Here is an 11,509-nt window from a genome sequence, read left to right on the forward strand (position 1 = left end):
CGGCTATAGCCCTAAAGTATTAATAGCGGGTTCTTAAATATTACCGGGAGCTTATAGCGGCTATTAATAAGGGTAGAGATAAGGCAGTTATAAGTCGTGTCCTTAGGGGTGCCGAAAGTATACCGCGCTAACTTTAGGTAGACTCGGGGTTAGCTTATAGCGGCGATAGTATCCTTTAAGCGCGCTGCTAGGTATACTTACCCCGCCGGTTACCGCCACGGTAGTAACGCTATATTAGCTAGTCTAGAGCGTTATCTAAATAGGCTAAAAGGAATAATCGCTATCCTATTAAAGGTGGCTATAAGTCCCCTAGCGGTCTCTTAGCGGTCTCTTAGCGGGATAATAATACTAATATAATAGGATAGGGACACGAGTATATTACTAATAGCGATAACGCTTCCGGAAATAAAAATAAAAAGGAAAACGGCGAGACTAAGGCTAAGTAAAGGGTAAATACCGCTATAGTATACCCTTTTAGTGCCGCCAGGGTCCTGGCTTATAGGGCCCTAGAGTAAATACGAAAGTCTAGGTTAAGCGCTATCTTTATTCCGTATACCTTATACCGGGGCGGTCCTATTATAGGGTCTTTATTATATAGTTTCTTATAATTTCCAGGGTAAGGTAAAAGTCGTTTAGGCGATTAAGACATATAAACTATTTTACGATTACTTTTACCTTTTTAGGGTAGTTTAGGGTATTAAAGAGGTCTCCCCTAGTTAAGATCGGTCTCCTTATAGCGTTATAAAGGTTACTTCGCGACTCCGGAGTAGTATCTTAATATTATAGAATAATATATTCGGCTATCTCCGCCCCTTTATCTCTATAAGGGTACCGGGCGGTAGCGAATCCGGGAACCCTCGCTTTAAAGAGAAAGGCCCTAAAGCCTAGTTTCTCGGAGCAAATCTAGGTAAGGGCGGAGCTTTATAGCTTTAGAAGGCCTTTATAGCTTTAAAGGTCTTTTTTTTAGGGGTTTCGGCTTAGTACCGCCGCGGTATAGGTCGGGTTCTGCGTCGACCCCGTGTCTCTCCACCTCTTCTTCTATTCCTCCTAAAGGGCGGTATCCGGGTTATTATTATTTATCTAGTTTTAGGCGGTAAAGGATTAAGCGAGCTAGGCGAGTGCTTACTAAGTAATATAGCGATACCTTAATATCGCTAATACTCTTATCGCGGCCTAGGTGCTAGCTAGAATAAGTCCCTTAGTTCCGGTATTTTAGTAATTAAGAGCTCTCTTAGCTATAAGGCGGGTAAGATATAAATTAAGAGGGGGGATATACGTCTCTTTTTCTAGGATCCGGATCGGCGTAGCCTTATAGGCTCCCGTAATAATTCTAAGGCACTTATTCTAGGCTAAGCTAAGAGCCGTAGCGAGGCCGCGGCGGGGCCTATCAGTGATTCTATAGAAGGTAGGGGTATAGTAGGAGATAGCTAGTTAGATTATAGCGATATAAAGGCCCTAGGCGTCGGTAAAGCTATAGCCCTAGGCTACTACGGTAAGCCGGGTTAGGGCGTAGTTCTATATTACTAATTTACTCTAGATCTCCTTCCTATACTATAAGAAATTTAGTTTCCGGTCTAGTTATACCCTAATAAACTTAGTTTCTATTAAGGGGGGGACCGGTATAGTGCCGAGGTAAAGAGGCGTTAAGGATAAGGAATAGGACTTTATAAAGAGTATAAAAATATATTTTAAGGGCTTAAATTAAAGGTTACTTACTTAGGACTAAGCCTTATATATTCGCTAGGCGTAGGTAAGACGGTACCGTGTTTAGGCCTTTATACGGCTAAAGGCGATAATATTCGTGTTATTAGTAAAGCTAATAATAATAATTCTCGCGGTGTATTCGAGTTCTTTATATAAAGTAGAGATATATAGAATAAAGAGAATTAGGGATATTAGGGACCCCTACGGTACGCCGGCGCGGAGGGGCTACAGGGTTACCGCCTAGCTATTAAAAAGGAGGTAGACTATCCGGTCTTAGAGAAAGCTGCCGGTTAGTTAGACGGCCTAGTCTAGGAATCCCTTACGCTTAAGGGACTTAAGAAGCCTAGTATAGGGGATAGTGTTAAACGCCCTGTGTGTATCTAGTTAGAGTATCGCGGGGGCGCCGCCTAGGGCCTAGGCGGCCCTAATAGTCTCTATCGCGCGCTAAATAGCTATCCCTATACTACGCCTAGGCCTATTTCCTATTTAGCTACTAGGGAGTAGTTAATATTCTTCCGCTATAGCCGCGAAGCGGTTTACTATAATACCTTTAAGTAGCTTTCCGATTATATTAAGGAGGGAAATCGGCCTTTAGCCTTTAGCTATCTTATAGTCGCTTTATAAGCGGCCCTTTTTTTAGATAATTATAACAGTAACGGTACGGTAATAGCGCAGGAAGTAGCTTAGGGATAGGCAGGCTAAAAGTATCGTGGCTAGGATCTAGTATAGGGCAGAGCTATAAGCCTTTAGGAGGCCTACTAAAAAGCTATCCGGGCCGGGTATAGCTTATAGTTTAGTCCGGCGGAGGCGGCCTTAGACATCCGCCACGGTAACGCTCTAGTCTATATCCTACCTAGAGGGGTACTCTCGCCCTAAGGGCCTAGGATCTAAGTCTCTAGGGAGGGGGAAAAACTTAGCGTATAGGATATCTGCTTTCTTATTATAAGAGGTCGCTAGGTCGCCTTAGTCGCGGTATAGTAGCGGTATAGTTAGGGGCCCGGGTAGTTAATAGCCTTTAGTTCGGGCCTATCTCTAGAGCCTTTAAAGGAGCCTGTTATTCGCTTAGGTTAAGTAAAGAAGGTGGCGCTAATACTATCTTTTTATTATCGCTATAGCTTTATCGCGGCGGAGCTTAGCTTACCTATACTCTTCCTACCTATTCCGTGATTTCGTTATTATATACCGCCTATATAACCTACGCGCTTCTTAGGTTAGGGACGTTAGCTTATTAGTCTATTATAGGTAGGGTAGGCGGCCGGGGGGGCCTATTTAGTATCACGGGGCTATTTAGTATAGTAATAATAATAAGGTCCTGGGTTAGTAGTTAAGGGCCTTATCGATATCGGAGGGCGTTATTAGGGGGCCTAGTTATATAAGGACCCTAGTTACTACCTAACGGGCAAGGGAGGGTATAAATTCCTTTTAGACCTAGCGGGGGCCGTCGGGGGGCCATAGCGGGGCTATATTAGCAGGGCGGTCTATATTAAGGTAAATAATCGCGGCTTAGGAGAGGTGGTCTAATCCGATAAGCTTACTATCTATGTTATTATAGCCGTAGCGGAGCCCCTAGGACACCTAAATAAGGTCGATAATACTTAGCTATCGGCCTAGCCTATACTAGGTGGTTATACCGGGTAGGGTAATAAGGTTAAGGTTCTAGCGGGTAATTAGCTTTAGAATAGTACTAGACCTAGGATAGAATCCAGGATAGTTAGCTTAGAGGGGATAGTGGAGGTTAAAGTCTCCGAGGAGGATATAGCGGCCCTAGGGGGGGCCCCCTATAAGGTCCGTGGTTAAAGGGGTATACCACGGGGTAATAGTGGATTAGTAGTTCTCAGAGTAAATTAACTAAATCGTAACGACTTAGTCGCTTATGCCGAAAGTAACCGTATAGGAGTCCCGGTAGGCCCGCTATATCTATATACTAAGAGGGTATTATTTATAGATATAGAGTAGGGCCCTGCTACCCCCCTAAATTAGGAGGTATAGGGCCCTACTTAGGGCTTTTAGCCCCTTTATAAAGGGGTTAAGCCCTAGCTCTTAGATAGCTATTATATTATACTTAGTATAGGCCAGTGGCGGGAGCTCTGCCCGGGCCTATTTAGCTCCTATATTCTAGGTTAAGACACGGAGCTTTATTATTTAAAGGGGGAGGGGTTCGGGGCCGGTCTAGTTAGCGCGGCCTCCTAGGTGTCTTAAGCTAGGGTCGGGTCGGTCTTATAGGGGATAAGGAACGGCTCTAGGGGCCTAAAGGCTAGGGGGTATTCGCGGGGTCGCTTTAGCGGGCGACTAGGACTATAGCGGATAGGGGTGGCTTATAATAGGGTAAGGGAGAGGGAGGGTAAGGGATATTTAAGGCGGGGTCGCGGGTACACCGCCTTAGTCTATCTTATAATATCGAATTCTCTTATCCGGTACTTATATATTTCCCGGGCTCTCGCGGCTTTATATCTCTTAACCTAGTAGGCGTTATCGAAGGTATTATGGTTTTTATTATATATAGCGTACCTCTAGGTAGTCTTTAGGGCCGACGCTAGGTAGTTTTCGACGCTATTTTAGTAGGTGGACTCGGGTTTAGCGTAGTAGCGGTACCGCCTCTTCGCCTTTAGGCACTAGGCAGCTTTATACCCGAACTATAAGCAGCTAAAGCATTATAGGAGGGTTATATCGGGGTTATAGGGCTTATATAGTTAGCTACCGCCTTTTAGTAAAAGGCTATTTTATATAAGATTCTCTACGCCTTCCTATAAGGTAGTCTTAATAAGCAGTATCGCTACCTTACTAGTACCGTATCTAAGGAGCCGGGTCTTTACTTAGTGTATTTTCATAGTAGGGTTAAAGGTGCGTAGGGATTATAGGAGCTTATTTTTGGATAGTAGGCCTAGGATCGAATAGGGAATAGCTTTTACTAGGACTAGGTAGGTTCGGGTAGCTATTTTAGCTCCGGTACCAAAGGCCTATTTAACCTAGTAGTTAGCGAAGGTAGACCACTACTAGGCCCCTCTAGTAAAGGTTAGGTATATATCACTACCAGGCAGTCTTCGAGCCGCTATAGTATCGTCGCGGCTAGCGGCCGTGTTTATAGCTTAGATAATCTTTTTTAGCGACCAGGCTTAGAGTGCCTAGTCCGGCTAGTCTCCGTGTTTAATAATTAGTTCTTTACAGTATTAAGCTAGGATTACTCTAAGGGGGGCTAGGTCTTATAGGGGGGCCACAGCGGGCAGCGTTACGGCTATTACGGCCTAGGTCGGCTTTATTCCTTTTCGGAGTTCCTTCTTAATTATACTATATACGGTCGCGTAGACGTATATAATCAGGGCCGTTACGGTACTTTAACTATTAAGGCAGCGTAGCTTAATAAGTTCCTTTACTAGCTCTATAACCTAATTAATCGTGTTCCTATTAGCTAATAGACTTTAGATTAACGCCTTAACTTATTAGATTTTCGTTCTAGGGGCCCGCGATACCCCCGTATCGGTCTTAGTTTAGTTATATACGGCATTACCCTGGTTTAGGCGATAGGAGTCGAGTAATAGTTATTATCGGTGGGGGCGATTTAAAGAATTTTTAGGTAGTAGGCTAGTCGCCACCACCCCTTTTATCGTATCTACCCCCGCGTCCGCACTACGGCTTCTACTCGGTGCTATCACGGCGTAGAGGAGGGAGTTAGGTTCCTTCTCTAATTAGTTTCGTGGTTTTTACTTGAGTTACGTGTCGGATAGCTCGAATCCCGTCTTTTTAGAACGCCGAATAATTATATTAATAGTATCTTAATTACTAGTCTTAAAGAAATTATAGAAGCCTTCTAGGAACTTATTAGCTTTCCTTATCTCCTTTATAACGGATCGCTTATACTATATACGGTAATCTCCTAGTTTAGCGCGGAGGCGGCGGTCGTATTCCTCTTTATTAAAGCCGTCGGCATTATATTATTAGTTACTAGCTAGAGCCCGGCGTAGCCACCCCTATAGGTAACGTGTATATTATAGCCTATTATTCCTTAGCCTACTAAGCTTCATAGTATTAAGTAAGAACTTTTAAAAGGAGCGGGTAGCCTTAGTCGCCGTTTAGTTTATCTACGGTTTTATTAGTAATCCGGGGCGGTGTAAAGTAAAGGGGGGGCATAACTTATAGTCTTATAATAAGTATTATTATAAAGCGCCTAATAGTAAAAGCACTTGGTAAAGGCTATAGACTCGCTTAAGTCCTGGCATAAATAAAAGATAATAGAGTCTTCGCTGGCCAGGATAATATTAAGGAACCTATAATAACACTATTAGCAGGGATTATCTCGTAGGTCGCCCCCCTTAAATAACCTTTATTACCGGGTACTAGCTAAGGGAGTTATTATTATCTAGAGGAGTAGTTTCGCTATTAGCCCTATTAGTCCCCGGACCGATATCGGTAACGTTTTTATTACTGATAATATTATTACCCTAGGAGCTCTTACCTCTACTAAGAATAAAGTTATTGTTATTATTATTACCGCTATTAATATAAATAAAACCGTCGGCCCGATAGAGTAAAGAAAGGCGAAGCCGTCACTATGTAGAACGGCTCCGCGAAGGGCCAAAACAAATAACTAACTAATAGGCTAGCCGAAAGGAGGGTTAGGCGCGTCACGGGTCCGTATCTAGAGCTAAAGGGTCCCGAGGAGACGGTCACCGGGCCTCTAGAAGGGTCGGCAGTGGTCTAATCAGGGGAACGAATAGCTAGATAGGCAGGCGGGCCTACGGTCAGCTCTTCTGGATCATCTATATATCCGGAAAAGGAAGGATAATGCAAATTATAATTATGGTGGGTGATAGGTAACGATTATAAAAGATCGGATAAAAAAGCTAGCTAGATTTAGTAGGTCTATTCCGAAGAATAGACGGAATAAGACCAGATCCCTAGGACCGCGTACGTGGTCACGTGATATCCATAACGTCCAGACCCGGAACACAGGTCTGCCCCTCTATAATAGCTATATCCCTATTATAGTTAACGACACCACCTTTATCGCCGGCACTACTATTACTATTATAGTCTACGAACCGTAAGTCGGAGTCTCCTGGTTAGCGGTAGACGGACTACTAGGCGAACTATTATCCGAGCCGAATACTAGGAATAGCTTCTCTAGCACTTCTCTAGCTTTATGGCTAACCCTATTAAGAGTATCTTCGTTATGGAGGGTAGAGCCCCTCGCTTTAGTAAGAGTCTAGAATAACTCCCTACTAGGTATAGCCAACCCCTTTACTTTAGTAGGCATTTTAAACGCCGTACCGGGTATAGTTAACCTATTATTATTATTGCTACCCTTAGTGGTGGTCTTTTTAATAATACTATCTTAGATAACGACGGACTTCTTATTAGTGGTGTTAGGGCCACCACTACCCCTTCCGGCGCTTTTCTTAAGGGCAGCCACCTTCTGCTTAGGCGTCCCGTTAGGCTATGCATTAGTAATGCTAACTAAGTTAACTCGCTTAGCGAGTTATTAGTGATACGTAACTATTTCTTTTAAGAGACTATAATACTACGAGACACAGGGATTAGTATAGGTCTAAGAATCGGTATACGGTTACTTATATTATTATTCTATACGGAAAAAATGTATATTATTATTATAAGTTATTATCGATTAAGTAATAAATGCTTATAATAAGCTACTCTAAATATAAGAATCACTAGAACTAAGAGACCGCCGGGGACCTTGTTTAAAATAGTGAGCCGACCCCCGGGAGACTCGAGATAAACTACTAGATAACGCCTTTCTAAGATACTATAATACGGCGATAAGGGATAACTTATAGATAGAGCTTTAGGGTAAGGCTATTATAATAGTATAACGAGATAACCACAAACCTATCGGTATATAGTCGGACCGATAGCCGCGCACGGACCACCGATCTAAACCTATCTCTATGCGCACGTTAAGGGATCAGTTTAATCCCTTAAGTTAAAGTCTTGGTTTAAAGTCAGCGCTTAGTTAACGAATATACTACGCTCACTCTATAATACTAAGCTATTAAGCCTTATCTATAATATCTTTTCCTTAACCAAAGTCTACGGACTTTCTTTTTATTATAATTTTTTAACTTCCATACCTTTAAGGTAGTTAGGCCGAAGATACCACTAAGAAGGACTCGAGGAATAAGCGTCCCCCCAGGGGGAGCTAGCGAAGCGGACGCCGGGTAGCCGCCCGCCGTACTAAAGTTAATAATAACGGTAGCCAAATAGGAACCGTCGGATAAAAATAAGGGGTTAACGGATACGCCGGTTACGCTTAGTCCTAAAGATAATAGTTCGTAGGTCGATTAGCGATCCGCCGCCAGCCCCTTAATATTAACGTAAAAGGCGTTAATTATAATATTTTCGTAATATCTCTAGTAATAAAGCAAGATTAATCGAGTAATTATAAAGAAGCTCGCTAAACGACTAACGCCCCGGCGCGATTATAAAAAACCGCCGGTATATAATTATAAGCTAATTAAAGAGCTATCCACGGTTATATAAATCGACGATTAGTTAGTAGCGATTAAGGCCGGGAATTAGTTTAGGCCTAGTACCCTAGTACTATAGTAAATCGAATAGGCTTTAATAAAGCTTAAATATACCTTCTAGATATCCTAGAGGTATTATACTAAGAAGATCGCTAACCCGAATTAAAACGACTTTACAGCGTTTATTTAATAAGAGTATCTATCCCGGGATATATAACGGTACTATTATTATAAGGAACTTCGTAAGCTATAAATAACCGGCGATATAACGCCGATAAAGCTATTCGAATAGTAGGATAACCTATATAGGCTATTAGGCTAGGAGACGAGCGGAAACGAAAAGCGTGCCTATAACTATTTTAGTCGGCTACCTCTACGTATTAAGGATAAGATATAAGAGCGGAAAACCGAATTAGATAAGGCGGTAACGCTAGCTTAAGAGGCGTAGCTATTCTAGGATACAAGCCCTATTAAGAAGGTAAGCAGTAAGCGATCGGATACTAGTCGTAAAAGGACCCTATCGAACTTCTAGTATTCGGACGGTGGCTTAAGCCGGGTAAGCACTCCGGCGACTAATCAGCGTACGCCCGCTAAGCCAGGTAAAACGGACTCGAAGGGGGCGCCCCTAACGGGTTAAAAGGTATCGGGCTCGGGCCTAGAGCCTTTATAAGCGTAACCTAGCACGCGTGCCTTTATAGGCGAGTGCTATAACTATAGCAAAAAGGGTTACTATTCTAAGGACTATTATAGTAATAAGGAACGGCGGATAACGGCTAATAACGGGGCGGCGAAGAGTCACGCCCGTGTTAGTAACGTGCACGCTATATATAATAACCTCGATAACGATATTCGGGTTAGGGAACTCTATTTATTAGGAAATAAGTCGGTATAAACGGGGAGGCCGAACCTACGCCTAATAACCGGCTAGCGATCGTAGTTAGCGAGGTAACGAGATTTATAACGATAATAATCCGTTATAGAAAGGAGATCGAGTTTAGCGTGGATTTAGATACCTATACGTAGATAGATATTATTAGCCCGGTGTTAGTAGAACGCCTAGGGTTAAAACCGCTTTTAGAGGTCGAGACTCTAGAAATTAAAGGCTTTAATAGTAGCCCGGTAAGGGTTCGCGGAGCGTATAGCTTAGCTTTTTATCTACTAGACGCAGAAGGACGGCCACGCCTACTAAAAAGGGTCTTCCTATATACGGATCGACCTAAGGGTACCGGATAATTACTGCTCTTAAATAATAGTATAGGTTAGGAAGGTATTATAATTAATACGGCTTACCGAACGTTCGTCTACGGGCCGATTTTAATCGTAGACCCCGAGCTTTAGGCTCGCGAGGTTATTAAAAAGCGGGCGAAGGCATATATTATATATATCGCTACCGCTACTACGGTTATACCGGGGACGCCGGATATAACTATTCCGTCTATAGATAACGAGGTGATATACGGACTAGTTATTAAACTACCGCCGGAAATCGCTAACTACTAGGACGTGTTTTCGGAGCAGGCCGTAAAGGAGCCGCCCTTACTAAAGGACGCCGAATACACGATTAACTTATAAGACAGGAAGGAACCGCTATTCGGGCTATTATATCCCTTATCTTAAGCCTAGCTAGAAGAGCTAAAGAAGTATATCGCTAAAGGGATAGCGAGCGGTTATATCTAATAGTTAATAAGCTCTATAGGCTTACTAGTGCTATTCGTGCCTAAAAAGGACGGTAGCTTACGACTCTATATCGATTATCGAGGGTTAAACGCTATAACGATTAAAAACAGGTACCCTTTGCCCCTAGTCGGCGAGCTATTAAATAGGCTCGCCGGGGCAAAGTACTTTTCTAAGGTGGATATCCGAGATACCTATTATAGGATCCGGATTAAGAAGGAGGACCGCTAAAAGACGGCGTTTAGAACGCGATACGGCCACTATAAGTATACGGTTATGCTATTCGGGCTAATAAATACTCCGGCTACCTTCTAGGTATATATTTACCGAGCACTCGCTAGTCTACTAGATATATATTATATCGCTTACCTAAACGATATCCTTATATATTCTATATTAAGGGAATAGTATATAAAGGACTTAAAGAAGGTCTTAGATTAGCTTTATAGGGCCTAGCTATACGCGAAGCTATTAAAGTATAAATTTTACTATAACCGGGTAGACTTCTTAGGGTTCGTGGTAACCTATAAAGGTATCGCGATAGACCCGGAATATATATAAGCGGTCGCCGAGTAGCCGGCGCCTAAGTCGTTCCGGGATATCTAAGTCTTCCTCGGTTTTACTAACTTCTATAAAAGGTTTATTAAGGGGTACTCCCGGGTTATAACGCTATTAACTACGCTACTAAAGGGTAGTTAAGCGGGTAAGAAGAAGGGACCTTTTAAGCTCCCGGATAACGCTAAGCGGGCGTTCAAGCTACTAAAAGTCGCCTTCGGGTCGGCGACTATTCTACGGTACTAGAATCTAGTACTAGATATAAGGGTCGAGACGGATACCTTGAATAAGGCTATTTCCGGGATCCTGAGTTAGAAGTATAAGACTTAATAGCGACCGGTCGCCTACTTCTCGCGGAAGCTTTCCGAGACGGAGTAACGATAGGGTATAGGATAATAGGAGCTATTAGCTATAGTAAAAAGCCTTAAGTATTAGCGTCATTATCTTAAGGGTATAGGGCAGGCGTTTACCATGCTAACGGACTATTAGGCGCTTAAAGGCGTGCTAAACGCGCCGGCATAGGACCTTTATAGAAGGCTCGCTAAATAGGTATACCGATTATCGTTATTCGACTTCAAGGTTTAATACCGCCCGGGTAAAATAAACCCGGTAGATAGCCTCTTAAGATAGCCGGATTATATAGTAGACGAGACGCTATATAATAATATACTTCCTACCCTATTATAAAGGTTACGATTAGTTAGCGACCTCCCGATAAGCGTTTACTAACGGATCGCGAGTATCTATCTTACCCTAATAAATAATACAGTAAGGATCGTATATATTTAAGCTGCTTAGGTAACGCTACCCGAATATAGGCCTAATAAACGTAAACAGGTATAGACTCTATAAAAGGGGGCCTTGCCTAGCTTAAAAGAATATAAAGATAGAAAAAGGCTATAACCCCTATATCCTATTAACGGCACCCGGCGTGTTATCGTCGCTACTATTACCCGCTCCCGAATATAAGACGTGGGGTATAAGGCGACTGCCTAGCGAAGGGTCGCCGATAAGATATCGCCGACGCCCGAGGCTAAGGCTAGGGTTACTATAATACCGGATTAGTATATCCTACGTTCTATAGCCCGAGAGCT

This window comes from Sodiomyces alcalophilus (genome assembly GCF_042370955.1).
Source record: "Sodiomyces alcalophilus JCM 7366 unplaced genomic scaffold ACRALscaffold_5, whole genome shotgun sequence".
In the NCBI taxonomy this organism is placed as follows: Eukaryota; Fungi; Ascomycota; class Sordariomycetes; order Glomerellales; family Plectosphaerellaceae; genus Sodiomyces; species Sodiomyces alcalophilus.